Source organism: Canis lupus, chromosome 21, assembly GCF_048164855.1.
Source record: "Canis lupus baileyi chromosome 21, mCanLup2.hap1, whole genome shotgun sequence".
In the NCBI taxonomy this organism is placed as follows: domain Eukaryota; kingdom Metazoa; phylum Chordata; class Mammalia; order Carnivora; family Canidae; genus Canis; species Canis lupus.
Window position 1 is genome coordinate 43,652,039 of NC_132858.1, and position 18,495 is coordinate 43,670,533.

Consider the following 18,495-nt stretch of genomic DNA (forward strand, 5'->3'; position numbering starts at 1 on the left):
TACCTTTTAAAGGAATGTAACCCATTGTAATTTTAAGAACTGCATGCCCTAGTATTATTACTATTCATAGTCATTGGATATTTGTTAAATTCATTATGAAGAGATTGAATAGGTGAGTAGTGCCAGCTTAAATGTATTCTTTACCTTATAATCAGAATTGTAGAAAGAGAGAGGGAAAGAACATATTAATCATGGGCACTTGGGTATGAAAGGGAAGAAAAATTGACTCCCTTTATTGAAAAGGGAGGAGTTTTCTTGACCAAATTAATTAATGTTAATTAATAATTGACTTTTATGGTGAGTGCTGCTTTGTTCTATCTTAAAAAAAAAAAAAACAAAAAGAGGAGTCCCAGTGGCTTTTCTCTTTTGTTCCAGTAAACATTAAAAAATATTTCACTGTAACACTTTTGTGATCACAGCTAACCCAGCAAAGGAAAGGCAGCCAAGATCGGAGGACAGGCTATTGTGAATTCTACATACCTTAGCAACATAATCATTAGCTCAAAAATTCATTACCTTATCTTTAATTTAAATGAGTTATCAACCCTCAAATGTTATCTTCTGCTTTAAACATTTATAGAGCCTTGAAAAATCTTCAAATAGTGTCTGGTCCCATTGGCTTGTCTTTGCACTCTCCAAACAATGTTGTCATAAATAAAGTTTTGACTATGCAGTTCTTCTTCTTAATATTAAGATATTAAGTGAGACCAGATTCAGCAATTAAGGCTAAGACTTCTTGGTTAACCCTTTCCTATCTGCAGATATTCGGTTCTCTCCTGTTAATTTGAGATAATTCATTTTCTTATATTCAATTTCTTAGACATTCCCCACCCCCCATGTCTATAAAGGGAAAAGTTTGACATCCAAGAGTGTGAATGGGACATTCCCATGTCTATTGTGAGTTGCAGGGGGTACGAATTACGAAATCCCTGGTTCATAATATAGATCAGCATCTCACTCCATCCATCCATCCATCCATCCATCCATCCATCCATCCATCCGATTGATGACCTAAAATGTGCCTTTACCTCAACATTCCCAAATCCTATTATTCATGTTTTGTTTTATTTTATAGCTTTGGGGGAAAAAACATTGTTTAAAATTCAAATTAAATTGTATAAATGATTGCCCTCCACCTCCTCCCCTCCTTTCTCTTCCTCTTCTTCCCCTTCTCCTCTTTCTTCTTCATCTCCTTCTCCTTTCCTCTGGGAAAATCTAAAGGGTTAGTGATAGATAAATTTCCTTAATGAAAATTCATGGCCCTTTCAGGGCTGGGGAATGATCTTGCTTTTATTTTTCTTGCTGAGGATACTTCAGATGTGGTGGTGAGTTATTTTAGAACATGTAGATACAGGCATCCACTCTAGGAAAGTAAAATAAGGTGGGAGGAGCCAAGGGTTCTGATACCATAAAGACTCTGTGCCAGCCCCCAGGAGATTGCCTTTGTGTTGAGTGATACCATCTTCTGTTACAGTCTTATAGCTTGTCTAGGTAAAGAAGTTAGATTCATGAATCCATAGTTCTCAAGGCTGCTCAGAAAAAGCTTTCTATTGTTAGATTTTCAGCTAACAAGGAGATTATGTCACAATTAGTGTTAAAACTAGTGGTTATTCCCCACTGACCCCCATTTTCTTTGCAACAGTTTCAATTTTAAATAATCTGTTTCACTGTCCCTTTAGTGCAACATAAACTTGTAAAACCCTATATTCTCACTTTTTAGTTGGGAAAATACCATATAGTCACTGAAATAGATAGCTTTTGGCTGCAGACAGCTGAAACCCCAAATCAAATAGATTTTAACGTAAAGAAAAAGTATTGGCTCATGCTACTGAAAAGCTCAGAGGTAGGCTGTAGGTAAGGTTTGGCCTAGTGTCATCTCTGAGAATTTCTTGGCTCTGCGGTCCTTGGTAATTTCTATCATCAGGTTGGATTTTCTTCATGAGAATGGATGTAGAGAATACCCAATTCCAGTGGAGTTTCTAGCTGGATCCATGATGGTCCAGCTATCTTTCCAAGCATCCTTGCAGCTAGTGTGGCCACATGACCAGATCTGGGTGACCAGGTAAGAGCAGAAGGGATGGAAACAGTTTTTGAACCTTGTTCCACCCCTTTTTCCTTCCCCTTGGACAGATTTTAGATGTGGCATTGAGTCATCTTGAATCGTACAGACGAAGGCAACACTTTTTATTTTTTAAGGCAACACTTTTGAAGACAAACCATCTTGAATCCTTACAGATTAAGGTGGAATAAGAAGAAAGGATTCTGAATCCTTCTTGACCCTGTGGAACCACCATGCCAGCCTTGAACTGCTTATGCCTCAATTGTAAAATGGGAAGAAAATACTCCTATTTTGTTTAAACCAGTATTACTTTGGATCTGTAGAGCAGCCAAGAAGGACCCTTGGGGTCCCGACATCCTTTTAGTGGATCCCTGAGGGCAAGTGTATTTTTATAATAATACTATTCTAAGCTGAGTAATGGTCCCCCAAAGTTGTCCACATTCTAATTCTTTAAACCAATGAATATGTTACTTTAAAAGCAAAAGGGGTTTTACAAATGTGAATAAGGATCTTGAGATGGGTGTTTACTTTGGGGTATGTGGGTGGCCCAGTGTCCTCACAGGGGCCTTATGAGGAGGAGACAGGGCAGCAGAATCAGAGAAGCAACCCCGGTGATTCCACATTGCTGGTTTTGACTATAGAGGAGCAGCTTTGAGCTAAGGAATGTAAGGAGGCTGGCAAGGCCAGGGAAATGGAATCTACTAGAGCCTCAAGAAGGAATCATCCCTGCAGACCCTTGATTTCAGCCCAGTGAGACCGATCTTGGACTTCTGATCTGAGAAGCATAAGGTAAAATTTGTGTTGTTCTAAGCCACTAAATTTGAGTTAATTTGTTACAGCAGCAATAGAAAGCTAATACAAACACCTGGACATTATTTGCCTTCTTCACTTCCATTCTGTCCTGAGCATACAGTGGAGTTTTCCAGAGGTTAGATGATGTGTTTTCACAACAGATCGAACACCTCAGACACGAGAATTCCTGCTGTCTTTTATTAAGCTGGATATTAAAGAGGTTTGCAAAAATATAAAAAACAACGCCACTTCTCTCACTGATTTTTGTTTTGTTTTGGGAAATTTGGTTATTTTTTTCATTAAAAAAACATTATTTATATTAACCTATAAGCGGCAGTATTATTTTAAATGAGTTAACAGTTTTTAAATTCTCACTTTTAATTTCTAATACAGTAAATATTGATAAATGTAATCCACATAAATGAAAGCTCTTTGTGGTTGCTCAATAATTTTTAAGGATGTAAAATGATCCTCACATCAGAAAATCTGAGAACATCCTAAAGAATGTAGTACCAAAATTGGCTGCTGCGATTTTAGATCCCAAGTTCACTCGCTGTACTATACAAAGGAGAGAGAGAGAGAGCTTTCCTCCCCAAACATCAAATAGAAATGCCAGCTTTCCTTCTGGTGGAACCAATTTAGAATCTCTGCCCACTGCTGTACCAACCACTGTGACAAGGGGAGGGATTCCTTTGATGGATTCAGTAATCAGGGCCCACGCCGGGAGCTGGGAATGGGCTCAATCCCATTTAAGCTGTGCGGCTGGTACTTCCTGGGAGAAAGGGACAGATGGATGCTGGGGAGTCAGCCAACAATAGTTACTGTAGAAAATAAAAACGATGATAAAATAAAAACACACAGCATTTCTAGTCGGGCTCATCCTAAATCTTCAGTTAATTCTCACAGCACTCAATAAGAAAGGTATTATTATTTATTATGATAGGCGATATACCCTCTGCCATCACTTCAGCTAAGAAAGATGCTTGGGGAATGTTCAAATGGTTCACTTTCCTAAGATTTTGATCGAAGCTTTACCGTTAGCATAATGCTAGCAGTGGAATGCAAGGGTTTACAGCATGGGCTTTGGGATGGGACAGATGTGCTCACACCATGCTCAGATTTTGACTGAGAAAAATAAAGTGATTTTTTTTTCTATAACCTCTATGATAGTCTTTACAACTCCCCCCCGCCCCAGCCATCGTATTTGTTAGTGAGGGAAGGTTATATTTAGTCTAATTAAATAGTGTAATTCAAACCAACAGTTTTTTTTTAAAAGATTTTATTTATTCATTCATGAAAGACACAGAGAGAGGCAGAGACACAGGCAGAGGGAGAAGCAGGTTCCATGCAGGGAGCCCGATGTGGGATTCGATCCTGGGACCCTGGGGTCATGACCTGAGCCGAAGGTAGATGCTCAACCACTGAGCCGCCCAGGCTCCCTCAAACCAACAATTTAAATAGTTTTTTTGGACTTAAAATATTCTGTTTCTTTGGGGACAATTGCTCAAGTTTGTCAGATTTCTGGCCCCCTCTACCAGAAGGTGATAAGTGTTTTGGAGAATGAGTGGGAGGAGTGTGATGGGAGCCTCTGTGGTAGAGGATTGTGAGATCCTCAGGCCACATCCTGGACTGGCTATGCCTGAGGGTGGCTGGACCAGCCCCCAGGGTTTCTGTGGGTGTCTGTGGCTGAAGTAGGAGGGTGGTCTTCTCTCTTGGTTCGGTTAAGTCACCCTTCTCTTCACTAACACCTCAACCCTGCCTTGGTATTCCCTGGGCCCGATGACACCATGGACATGTATGCTGTTGGCAAATCCCTCAACCAAACTCTGAGCTCATGTCCAGATCACACAGCCCTAGTCCTCCTACCCCACATATCCATGTGGCAGCAGATGTCCTCAGGGGGCCTGCAGTGAGGCCCTCCTCCTGCCTAATCATGTTGCATTCTGAGCTTCCTTCAACATGGCTGTCTCCATGCTGGTGCAAACGGTGGTTTCCACTTTGAGAGGTGGTTCCTTCCCAGTCTTCAGCAGAAAGGAGAGCAGAAACCCCTCAAATTTAGGTTTTCCCTCCGCCTTATCTACCACTACTCTTTTCTCAAGGACATTAGGACAGAGAAGAAGGATCATGACACATTTCTCTCCCTGCCTCTCTGACTCTGTCCTTCTCTCCATAGGCCATTGAAAGGAGAAAGAGCAGGCTTAGACCTCTCCTCCCTGAACGTCTGTGATCCAGTCCTCCAGACACATTCCTTGATGTGGTAAAGGAGGACAGAAGAGAATTCAGAAAAACCCTTTTCTTGGGACGCCTGGGTGGCTCTGTGGTTGAGCGTCTGCCTTCGGCCCAGGTCGTGATCCCGGGGTCCTGGGATCGAGTCCTGCATCAGGGTCCCTGCAGGGAGCCTGCTTCTCTCTCTGCCTGTGTCTCTGCCTCCCTTTGTGTGTCTCTTGTGAATAAATAAATAAATAAAATATATATTTTTTAAATAAAAAAAAATATTTTTTAAAAAGCAAGAAAGCACAAAAAACCCTTTTCTCTACTGACAAAGCCTGACTTTCAAGCCTGTTGTCTTGCTAAGGAATTGAAAATCTGATTTTGGATGTTGGAAGCCGAATACTCTCCCTCTCCTTCTGTGTTCCTGTTATATAATCCAGAACTCCTACTCTCACTGCTCCCTGAAATGCCTTAGGCACCCCGGGTGGAAGGTTGCACACATGCGAGAGAAAAGTATACAATATGAAAATATGTCATGGTGGGCGCCTGGGTGGCTCAGTGGGCGAAGCATCTGCCTTCAGCTCAGGTCGTGGTCTCAGGGTCCTTGGATCGAGTCCCGCATCGGGCTCTCTGCTCAGCGGGGAGCCTGCTTCTCCCTCTCCCTCTCCTTTGGTTCTCTCTTTCTCAAATAAATTAAATCTTAAAAAATATATATGTATGTGGGGAATACAAAGGCACTACCATATGCTTAATAATATACCCCACGACGTAGACAAACCCAATGTGGATCCTAGCTTGGCTCCCTACCCACCAGTTGTGTGCCCCTGGGCAGGTGAACACCTCTTAAGTCTGGGCTTTTTCATCTGTTATACAGAGAAAGCAGTAGTATCTGCCCTGTAGATTCCTTGCAAAGGTGAAATGAGGTAAAAGACATAAAGCACTTAGCAGAGTTCCTGCCGCATAGTAGGTGCTGCGTAGATGTTAAGTACGTGATGAGCACCTGTCTTCTCCGGGCCTGCCAATCCCGTTTACATACCCACCTGGCGCAGCAGCCGCCCTGTGAACGTGCATATTCGAGGATCCCTACGTATTGTCCTTGAATTAACTGTGTCGTCTGTGCTCAGGATTAAGTTGATGCAAGTTGATACTGTGAGAAAACATTACTCAGTGACTTGTTGAACCGCTTTCTTGGCACTTGGCGCAAACAGAGATCTCTGAATCTACAGGGACATCTTTACCAGGTGCAAGGGGTCACTGCCCTTTTTGAGCTGTGGGGAAGCTAGACTGGAAAGGAAGGAAGAAAGGAAGGAAGGAAGGAAGAAAGGAAGGAAGGAAGGAAGGAAGGAAGGAAGGAAGGAAGGAAGGAAGGAAGGAAGGAAGGAAGGAAGGAAGGAGAAAGGGAGGGAGGGACAGAAGGGGAGTAGAAACAAAGGAAGCAGAAGAGGGAGTCCCAAACAGCTCTCACCCTGATAATCTTCCATGCTTTACCTGACCAGTATAATAAAGGTGTCATCCTTAGGTAGAACCATCCTTCTACGCACAATTGGAGGGCAGTCTGGTCACTGTGGGAGTCTTTAATGGACAATTCGGATTTCTACATAATTTTTTCAATGAGCAGATTTCCTAAGCTTTTATAAAACAGGCATGAAATTCTGTGACTAATATAGACCTGTTTCGTAGCCCTAAGAAAATGTTCTAGATGCACAACGTATACCTATAAGGAGGCGATATAGGTAAGCACCTGAACCGGGGTTTGGCACACCTGTTCTGTAAAAAGATGGATGGTAAATATTTTCGGCTTTGTGGGCAATACTGTCTCTACTGCAAATGCTCAGCCCTGCTGTTGTAGCTGAAAGCAGCCGTAGATCATATGCAAACGAATGAGCATGGCTGTGTCCCCAGAAAACTATTTATGAATACCAACATTTGAATTTCATATGATTTTCACTTGTCATGAAATACGATTCTTCTCTGATTTTTTTTTTGTCAACTATTTAAAAATGTGGACTGAACAAAAAGGCAATGGGCCAGAATTTAGCCCCTAGGGCCATAGTTTGCTGACCTCTGAGCTATACCACGCCATTTCAGAAATACCAAGGGATCTATCTACTTGCTTCTGCCAAAAACCTATCATTCCACAGTGGATATTTGAGTCCTTTAGCTTTGGGTTTTTTTGGTTTTGTTTTTATTTTAAGTAGATACACATTCCCTTCGGGGAGGCAACACTTCCACTTTTCATCAGCCTTTACAGTATGTTTTAACAAGTTCTGCTTTTCTGTGGATTTGACAGGCAGAAAACAGGAAGACAGTAAATGTTCAGCTGAGGCTGAGAGGGAGGAGAGAAGCTCTAGGAGTGTGGATAAGAGAAAAAGTGGGTAAATGGAATACTTCTAGTGGCATGAAAGCTCCTCCTTTTCAAAATTTGGCCTAGTGTTATGGAGCTTGAAAATTTGGCCTAGTGTCATGGAGCTTGTACTGATTGAGTGTGGATGCTCTGAAGGTGATGTCAATAATGATCATTCAAAGAGAAAATCTAGGCTATAAGCATCACCTTCCTCAAGAGCTTTGAGGAAGTCAGTCTAAAGACATCAGAAACGCCTGCCAACGCTAACTTCCCACCTGACTTTCACTATGTGGGCATTGTATTTTGATACAAGAAAACTTCATTTAAGAAGCCACGGGTGTAAAAGGTAAGTGCTATCTTCTTCAGTGGGTCAGATGAAGGGCTTGCACCCAGACTCAGTTCTCTCAAGAGCTTACCCCCACGTCCAGCGCGGGACCTGCTAGCCACGGGAGCCTATTGGGTGCTTAACATGTGGCTTGTCTAAATGGGTAAGTGCTGTCAGGTAGAAAAGATACCCTGGATTTTAAAGACTGAATATAAAACATATGTGCAAGATCTCACTGATAATTGTAAAATATGAATTTTTGTGTTGAAATAATTCTAGATACGTTAGGTTGAATAAAACATGTGAAAATCAATTTCACACCTGTTTCTTTATACTTTCTAAAATATGGTGATTAGAAAATAAAAGATTGGGGATCCCTGGGTGGCTCAGTGGTTTGGCGCCTGCCTTTGGCCCAGGGCACGATCCTGGAGTCCCGGGATCGAGTCCCGCATCAGGCTCCCTCCATGGAGCCTGCTTCTCCCTCCTCCTGTGTCTCTGCCTCTCTCTCTATGTCTATCATAAATAAATAAATAAATCTTAAAAAAAAAAGAAAATAAATGATTACACATGTGGCTTGCATTGTGTTTCTGTTGGACAGTGCTGAAGCCGACTCTGAGCTGACAGGCAGTCGAGTGCCATGAAAAAGTCTTGGACGGACAGTTGGAGGCCTGGGTCTTACTTTCACCTCTGTTACTCATTCTAGGACTTAGGGTAAGTCATCTTTTTTAATCTTCAAAACCTGAGCATGAACTAGATGATCTCTAAGGCTTCATCCAGATGGAAAAACAAAAAATTCTTCAAGGCTAAGAGTATTCTTTTGTTTTTTTTTTTTCCCCTAAGTAGGTTCCACGCCCAACATTGGAGCCCAACCCGGGGCTTGAACTCACAACCCTGAGATCAAGAGTCAGACGCTCAACCAACTGAGCCACCCAGGGATCCCAAAGGCTACAGGTTGTCTTATTATTTCTTTATTATATATATTATTTGTATTATTTCAGATAGTGAGAAGCTAACATTCTTCCTATACTTATTTCCAATGCAGTTATAGAACGCATCACTTACCATTCCAAAGAAAAGGCAAGAATATGCTGTTTGATAATTAAGGTGTCAGTGTAACCATAATAAGTTCTCCTGAGGCTCTCTGGACCTTGCTCCGTCTCATCCTGTCATCTCTCCTGTCTGCTGGCTCCTCCAACAGGCAGAGAGCTGGCTGAGAGGTTAGTATCAGCTTCATTGCCCTAGCTTTATCCAGCAATAGCTTCTAGCAAGTTCCAGATCTCCCTTCTACCACTGGTTTGAAATCTTCTCTGCTTTTCTTTCACCTGTGGAAATCCCAACATTCTCTGGATGCAGTGGATCACACACCTGGTGTCAGAACTAGGAGTCTTTGAAGAACTAGAGGTAAAGAGGAGAGATCCTTCCCTAGGGTCAGAACCAGAAACAGTTCATGAAGAGATTCTTTGGGTCCTAAACTCCCAAACAGGTTTTCTTGTTACTCTGATTCAATGATCTCCTAAATAGGTCTCTAACTGTAACTCATTATTTTTGTCTATTATGTTAATATTCCTATTTATCCTTGTATTACATATTTTTCTACCTATTCATTTTTGTTGGAGGCATGGTAGCTATAACCCTATGGAAAGTGCGTCTGAATCCAAACTTTCTTTTGTTTCCTTGGAAAGAGTGGACTTCATATGTATTATTCAAAGTAAGTTTTTTAATTTTCTTTTTTCTTTTCATTTTTTTTTATTTTCAAGCGGTTTCAGATTTACAGAAAAATTGCAAAGGTAGTACAGAGAGTTCCCATATACCTGAACCTGGTTTCCCCTAAGATTAACGTCTTAAATTAGTATGATATGTTTCTTTCAGTTAATAACCAGTATTAGGCTATTATTAAAGTTTATACTCTGGGATCCCTGTGTGGCGCAGCGGTTTAGCGCCTGCCTTTGGCCCAGGGCGCGATCCTGGAGACCCAGGATCAAATCCCACGTCAGGCTCCCGGTGTATGGAGCCTGCTTCTCCCTCTGCCTGTGTCTCTGCCTCTCTCTCTCTCACTGTTTGCCTATCATAAATAAATAAAAAAAAAATTAAAAAAAAAAGTTTATACTCTCTTCAGATTTTTAAAACATTTTTTAAATTAAAAATAAATTTTATTTATTTATTCATGAGACACACACAGAGACCTAGGCAGAGGGAGAAGCAGTCTCCCTGCATGGAGCCCGATATAGGACTCGATCCCAGGACCCTGGGATCATGCCCTGAGCCAAAGGCAGATGCTCAACCACTGAACCACCCAGCTGTCCCTCTCTTCAGATTTCTTTAGTTTTACCTAAATTACCTCATGTCCTTCTTCTGTTCTAGCATGTCATCCAGGATGCCACATTACATTTAGTTCTCATGTCTCCTTAGGTTCTTCTCTTGGATGTGGTGATTTCTCAGGCTTTCCATTTATTTATTTGTTTACTTATTGAATCTTTGGTGTTCTCTCTCTTTTTATTTTATTTTTATTATTTAAAAAAATATTTTATTTTTAAGTTTTCTCTCTATCTCAACGTGGAGCTCAATCTCACAACCCTGAGATCTAGAGTTGCACACTTCACCAACTGACCCACCAACTGAGCCACCAACTGAACCCCTCTCTCTGTCTTTTTAAATTGAACTATAATTAACATACAATGTTATATTGGTGACTGTGTGAGTTAGGGTACTCTAGGCAAACTGACCAATAGACCATACATACTACACACACACACACACATAAATACATACATTTATTTTAAGGAATTGGCTGATGTGATCATGGAGGCCAGCGAGTCCAAAGTCCAAAATCTGTACAGCTGGCTGGCAAGCTAAATACTCAGACAGGAGTTGGTGGTGCAGTCTTGAGGTAGAATTTCTTCTTTTCCAGGAAATCTCGTAGGGCCCTCAACTGACTGGATGAAGCCCTGCTCACCTTATAATCTCTTTATTTAAGAAGGGTCAACTGATTATAGATGTTGATCACATCTAGATACAGCAACACCCATATTACCGTTTGATTAAATAACTGGGTACCATATTAGCCAAACCGACACATAACACTTAGCATCGCAATGACCTTAGCAGTTATGGGGTGTCAGATATTTTGTACAATGTTCCTCAGTTGGGATTTGATTGATGATTTTTCAAAACATGTATTGTTTTTATGTATGTTTGGGTGAACTAGATTTTATGGATCAATGGACTAAAGGGTAACTGTGACTGGATTGTTTGGAAATAGGTTTCTTAGGAATAGAATCTTGGCCCAGGCTCTGGAATATATAATGTATTCCTGCTGTGGCCTCCTGTTTGTATTCTGCTGGAATGTTCAATTTGATCTTCTGACTATTATTATTATTTAAACTTAGAAAACCCCCACTATTATTAGCATTAGAAAGAGTTACAAAAATAGTACAGGAATTCCTGTAGACCCTTTACCCAGCTTCCTCTACGTTAACATTGTACAGGCCATAGTACAACCATCCCAACTAAGAAACTGACATTTGTACCATACTATTAACTAAACCATAAACGTGATTCAGATTTTACCAGCTTTTCCACTATTGTCCTTTTACTGTTGCATGATCCAGTTAGGATGACACACCTTTCATTATCATATCTCCTCAATTTTATTTCATCTGTGGCAGCTTCTTGATCTTTCCTTGTCTTTCATGACCTTGAGACTTTGGAAGAGTACTGGTTGATTATTTTGTAGAATGTTCCTTAGTTTGGCTTATCTGATACTTCCTGATGTTTCTGGGATATTATCCTTAGACTGAGATCATGTGTTATTGGAAACAATAACCATGGAAGTGATGTTCATTCTTAGTGTATCCTATCAGGCTAAGGATACAGTTCTGTCTTATTAATGGCGATGCTCCCCTTAATCTCTTGGTTCAGATGGTGTCTGCTAGGTTTCTCCACTGCACAGTGACTGTGCCTTTTTCAGTCAATAATTTCTGTTGCTAGGGAGAAGGTAATTTGAGGGGATGCGAATATCTTGATTTTCTTTTTAATCTTTCACCCACTGATTTTAGCATCCACTGGTGGATCTTACCTACAACAGTTATTACTCCAATGTTCAAATGATGATTTTCTTTTCTCCCTCATTCCTTCTACATTACTAAGTAGAATATTCTATAAGGAAGAGTTGGTTTTTCTCCTTCATTTATTTATTTATCCACTTGTTTTTTTATATCAGCATAGATTCACATGATTCTTTGGGTTATATGCTGTTTTTTTTTTTTTTTTAAAAACCAACTCTGCTACAATTTTGAAATGGAGGATTTTAATAAATCTTCAAGTAAGAAAATACTTTGATCTCCCTCATATGTTATTACATACCTTAAATTTCTTGAAAGAAGCCAAGGTAAAATCTAAATCTCAGAAATGTTAAATAAGGAGTACACAGTCTAGTGAAGTGGTTTTAAGAGCAAGGCTTCTGGAATCACACTGGCCAGGTATGTACTCTCTCTGCTTTACCTTCCTCATTATAAAATAAGGATGCAAGCAATATCTACCTAAGAGGAGGTAAGACAAGATAATACGTAGAATGTTTAGTGTAGTACCCAGGTATATAGTAAATGCTCAGCAAATGTTAGTGTGTATTAAGAATAAATAGCTGAAGGCAAGATTAACCCCATTTGTCAAGACTGAACAGAAATAGTGAATTAAGAGATTACTGGAAATCATACCTTTGATTGGTCCCACATCTTACATTTTGTTTTCTTCCTTTACATACTCAGTAAATACCAAAGTCAGAATTTGTCCTAAGAATTATTCTTTAGGGACACCTGGGTGGCTCAGTCAGTTAAGCATCCAACTCTTGATTTCGGCTCAGGTGATGATCTCAGGGTTGTGGGACTGAGCCCTGTGGTTGACTCCGCACTCAGTGGGGAGTCTGCTTTGGATCCTTTCTCCCGCTCCTTCAGCCCCTCCCCTACCCACTCTCTAAATAAATAAATAAATGAAATCTTTAACCCCCCGCCTCCCCCGCCAAAGAATTATTCTTTAACTTTTCTGAAGCAGATCTGACTTTGAGCAATTGGTAAAATTATGGAATTAGAAACAAGCAAGGATCATCTTCCATGTCCAACCCCTCTCTATTGCAGATCCACCCATTCTTATGGCTCCTTCAACCCCTTAAGCAATACAACCTGGGTGTATTTGTTAACAGAGCCAGCCATACTGCCGTCTCCTGTCACTCCATCTCCTGGCAATTTGGAGTATTAGGGTCTCATGCCTCTGGCCAGTCAACAAGTATTTATATGCACCAGCCTCCAGATTCAATCCTTTTATTTTCTTCTAGGATCACTCACATGTCATTTTCTGCTGTCATTGGTTCTCCACATAACTGGAAATCTGGGGTCTACAAAACAAAACGTTTGAAGAAGGTCCTTCTGCTTACTGTAAAACCCAGCTCTGCCCTGTGGCCCCAGCCCCATCTTACACTCGAGTCTCTTGAACTTCTTTCTGTTCCTTGAACTCACCAAGCTTTCTGCTGCCTTAAGGCCTGTGCCTACATTGTCCCATCTGCCTGGAAGAACTGTCCCCACAACTCTTCACTTACCAGTTATTCATCCTTCCAATCTCAGCTCACAACGTTGCCTCCGTGAAAGGCTTTTGCACATCTCCACACCTTCATTCTTTCTCATGGATCTTTGTTCTTATCCTTCCTAACCCTTATAACACTGTGTCATTATATATTTATTTATATGTGCCCTTTTGTTATGCTTGACTCCTTCCCAGTATGTATACTCCATGAAGGCAGAGTCACATTTATTTCGTGTTGTTACTCTACTTTTTGTCTGTAGTGTGGCATGTGGTGCATAATGATCAACAAATGCTTTGTTGGGTAAATAAATAGCCAACATCTGCAAGATGAGAGCGTTCAATTCCATGTATTCTCCAACCTTTCATTAAACATTTGTTGAACGCCTATTAGTGCTAAGCGCTGGGAATAAGAAATGACTAGACCACATCCCCTGCCATTTTGGAGGTCCCAGTCTATTGGGACAGTGTAGTAGGCTAAATATTGGCTCCCTGAATATCACACCAAAGTCCCTGGAGCCTGTAAATATTACCATTTTTGGGAAAAGGGTCTTTGCAGGTATGACTAAGGATCTTGAGTTGGGGAGACTATCATGGATTATCCAGGAGGGCCCTAATTGCCATTACATGTATCCTTATAAGAGGGAGGCAGAGGGGGATTGTAGCGTACACAAGGAGGGGAAGGTGATGTGAAGGTGGGGGCAGAGATTGGAGTGATGCGGCTGCAAACCAAGATATGCCAGCAGCCACCAGAAGCTGGAAGATGCAAGGAACACATCCTCCCCTAGAACCTCTGGCAGGAGTGTGGTCCTGCTGACACCCTGAGTTTTTACCCAATGATACTGACTTTGGAGTTCTAGCCCCCAGAACTGGGAGATGACACATTTCTGTTGTTCTAACCAGGCTGCAGTAATTTGTTGCAGTGGCCACAGGACACTAATACAAACGATGATACAAATAAAACAAATCCTTGGGAAACATCACACATGGAGGTGAGAACCAAGGTGGTGTATGCTTGCAGAGGAAAGTGCTGTCTGGGAAGTGTCTGGGAAGGTGTTGCAGAGACAGAGATGTTGAGCTAGGGTTTAAAAGATAAGCAACTGTTTTCAAGGGAGTGCTAGAGCTGGTGCATGAGGAGGTCATATTGGTGGAAGCAGTGGTGTGTGTAAAGGCATGAGGCCACACGGAGCATGGCATATTCCGGGAACCAGAAGATCTGCATTGAGCTTGAGTGTCACATAGATAGAGAAGAATGGTGGGAATTGGCAAGAAAGAGAACCAAACTGTGATCAGATCAGACTTTGAACTGCCTTCCATGTCATGTTAACATGCTTAACCTTTATTCTGTAACTGACAGGAAACTAATGAAAATATGGAGATGACTGATTTGTGGCAAATGAGATTCCATGGCAACATGAACAGTGGACTACAGCAAGGTGAGACTAGCTCAGTCCTGCTGGCAACTCTATCTAAAGATGAATAAAACATAGTTCTTGCCCTCGAGCAGCTCAGGGTCTACAAGGGAAAACAAGCAGGTGAGTAAATACATCCTCTATCCCAGATACTCGTAAGGCTGTGGCAATATCCTGTGAGAGATGAGACACTAAGGCAGGAAAAATAGGGACAGAAAAATGGGGATATTTGGGAGATAGCTCCTTGGTTTCTAAGCTAACAGACCCCAGAGATACCACTGACTGTGAATGTAGGAGAGGGAGGAGTGTATGGGGGATTTTAACTTGTGCAGCAGAGAAACATCATTCACAGAATTGAATGGGGAAAAAGCTAGGAATTTAGGTCTGGTTGAATTGAAGATGCCTGAGGGACAGCCAAGTAAAGACTTCAAGGGGATGGTTAGAAACATAGGTTGAATCTAGACACAGATCTGGAGGTCATCAACAAGGGGTGGGACTTGAAGGCATGAAAGGGAATGAACAGGCAGAGACAAGGGAATAGGATCGAAGTCAGAGCCCTGTACAGTACTAGCACTTGAATGGGAGAAGAAATACAAATTGTGTGATATACGAGAAGGGTTGTAAACAAAAATGAATATTTTGGAGTTTTGGAGGTGTTGATGACTTCTATAAATGCCTTTTTTTGAAGGACTTTTGAGTGTCTTAGAAACTCCAGTTGTCCCCAGGCTAACAAACTGGGAACTTGATTGGTAGCCCATATGTCTATGCCTGCTGGCTTCCTAGGATCTAGCCTAGGGATAAGGCTGTGTAATTTGGTTAACCCGAACACCCATTACAATAACCAGACATTTAAAAAAAAGATTTTATTTATTTATTCATGAGAGACAGAGAGAGAGAGGCAGAGACACAGGCAGAGGGAGAAGCAGGCTCCATGCCGGGAGCCCGATGTGGGACTGGATCCTAGTACCCCAGGATCACGCCCCAAGCCAAAGGCAGACGCACCTAACTGCTGAGCCACCCAGGTGTCCCAATAACCAGACTTTTGACCAAATCATTAAACAATTAATCCAGTGAGCACTTAATGATCTGATCCTAATTGGTCAATAGGCTGACCATAATGAAAATCAAAATTCTGTCGCACAATTGGACCAATTCATCATGTAGACATTTCTTGAGATAAGCATTTAGTTTTTCAGTTATTAACAAACTTCCGGGCATATTGGCAATTGCTCTTAAGCTATATAAGTCATGTTTAAATTAATGAGGTCAGGGCTCAGTAACCTCTTGCACCTTCATTGCCTTTTCTGAGTGTTACTGGCAGACCTGAAGCATGAGCAAGGGAGGGTCAAAGAAGGAGGGAAAATGAGTCAAGGAAAGAGGCTGGAGAAAAAGAGAAAAGCAGAGAGGAAAGCAAGGAGAACAGAGAAACTATAAAGGAAGACATTTATCTGAATTTGCTCATAAAGTTTAGGATGAAACATTTCTTATTTTAAGATTTACTTACTTTATTTTTATTTATTTATTTTAAAAAAGGATTTTATTTATTTATTCATGAGAGACACACACAGAGAGGCAGAGACACAGGCAGAGGGAGAACCAAGATCCTTGCGAGGAGCCCGATGCAGGACTCGATCCCAGAACCCTAGGGTCATGCCCTGAGCCAAAGGCAGACACTCAACACCTGAGCCACCCAGGCTCCCCAACATTGACTTATTTGAAAGAGAAAAAGAGAGAAAGAGAGAGAATCTCAAGTTGACTCCCCACTGAGCATGGAGCCCAACAGGGGCTCGACCCCATGACCCTGAGATCATGACCCAAGCTGAAACCAAGAGACTTAACCAACAGAGTCACCCAGGTGCCCCTAGGGACCTAGGGAAGAACTATTTAGTTTTAGGAAATTCTAGGAAGAACTATTTCTAGTGATTACAGGACCAAGGCAGCAGTGAGGTGTAGCAGGAAGCACACAGTTTAATGCCAGACAAACCTGGGCTCTGAGCCCTGGCTCTGCCATCCGTGTTGTGTGACCTTGAGCCAGGTAACTTCTCTGAGCTTTGTTTCCTTCATCCTAAGAGGTGGTGTGGCACAGAGTGAAAAGCTGCATTTCTCGAGCTGGGTTTATTTATTTTTTTTATTTTTTAAAAGATTTTTTATTTGTTCATGAGAGACACACACACACACACAGAGAGAGAGAGAGAGAGAGAGAGAGAGAGAAGCAGAGACACAGGCAGAGGGAGAAGCAGGCTCCATGCCGGGAGCCCGATGTGGGACTGGATCCTAGTACCCCAGGATCCTGTGAGAGATGAGACACTAAGGCAGGAAAAGTAGGGACAGAAAAATGGGGATATTTGGGAGATAGCTCCTTGGTTTCTAAGCTAACAGACCCCAGAGAGGTCTGGGGTCTGAGGGAGAAGCAGGCTCCATGCAGGGAGCCCGATGTGGGCCTCGATCCCAGGACCCCAGGATCACACCCTGGGCTGAAGGCAGGCTCTCAACCGCTGAGCCACCCAGGCGTCCCTCGAGCCAGGTTTAACTCCTGATTCTGCACTGTACCAGCTGCATGACCTTAGGCAAGTTACCTAATCTCTTAATGACTCAGTGTCCTCATGTTCTAAAGTGAGGATAATAACAGAATCTGATTTATCTAGTTGTTGTGATGCTTAAATGAGTTAATACTTGTAAAGCACGCAGAATGCAGAAGAGTGTGCATGATAATGTTAGCCATTAGCTATAAAGTCGTATCAGTTAGATTGTGAAGTATTAGTAAAAGCTCTACGGAGGCACTCAGAAACCACAATCATCTTATCTTCTGTTTCAATTCCTCCGATGTCCCAGATGGGGGAAGAATGGTGGTGGCTCAAATTCTCTTTCTCCATCAGGGCACATCCACACCCACTCGGACCAGGTTCTTTGGATCCCCTGTCCATATAGCCTGGTCTCACTTGGCCCTGGACCAAACAGATGGAGCACTGGTGGAAGGAGGGCTTTAATGGGTCATTTTTTTCCCCAAAGCAATCCAAAGAGTAGTTACAAACGGTCTAATATCTTCATAGTTAACTTTGCAACAGCTTCTAAAGCTTGAGACGTTTGGAATTTAGAGGCGGTCTGTGCATGGTGTGCTGAAGGGAACAATCACCCAGGAGAGAGGTCTCAGAGGACAGGACTCCAAGTCAATCCTGGTAAAGCCCAATGCCTGGAAGGTCACTGCAGTGTTCACACTTTTGAGTGTTATTTGAGTGCAGAACATGAAGTGCAAAGATCAAAGCAAGTATTTTTGCCCCATTCCTCCTAACTAATGGGGGGTATACGACACACACACACACACACACACACACACACACACTCTTCCATTTCACACAATTCATTAGCTGCATGAAACCAAACTTCATGGTCAAAAAACCAAAAAAGCTGTCCTTTTAATTTTAGCACAACTCTTGCAACCCCAAAGTCAAACAGTGGGCAGGCGTGAATCCTGAGTGGGGGAAGCATCCGCGAATGAATGTGGAGTGCTCTGCTCGGTGATTTCGTTCCTGCAGTGACGTTCCTGCAAAAGACGCCCCTTCCACTTCTTGCAGTCCCTGGATCACCTGTACCTTCCTGTGATTTCCCTCTTGCCTCTCTTGCCCTGTTCCGGGGACTATAAGAAGCCAAGACCGAGCCCCTGTGGTTCCAGCCAACGTAGATGGGCTCTGTAGATAGGTAAGCAGGGGGATGAGCACTCAGAGCTGGCATCCAGCTACCTGGGGTGGCCACATTCACACTTAGCAGGGGTATAAGTTGCACAAAC

At 42.1% G+C, this 18,495-nt stretch overlaps 1 long non-coding RNA gene across 1 annotated transcript; it reads left to right on the forward strand.

Moving 5' to 3' along the window:
- The first annotated feature begins 7,376 nt into the window (after positions 1 to 7,376).
- LOC140613525 (uncharacterized) lies at positions 7,377 to 8,940 on the forward strand. Its single transcript, XR_012014520.1, has 4 exons — positions 7,377 to 7,752; positions 8,330 to 8,442; positions 8,575 to 8,682; positions 8,774 to 8,940. It is a non-coding gene; the product is annotated as an uncharacterized lncRNA (long non-coding RNA).
- The last annotated feature ends 9,555 nt before the right edge of the window (positions 8,941 to 18,495 follow it).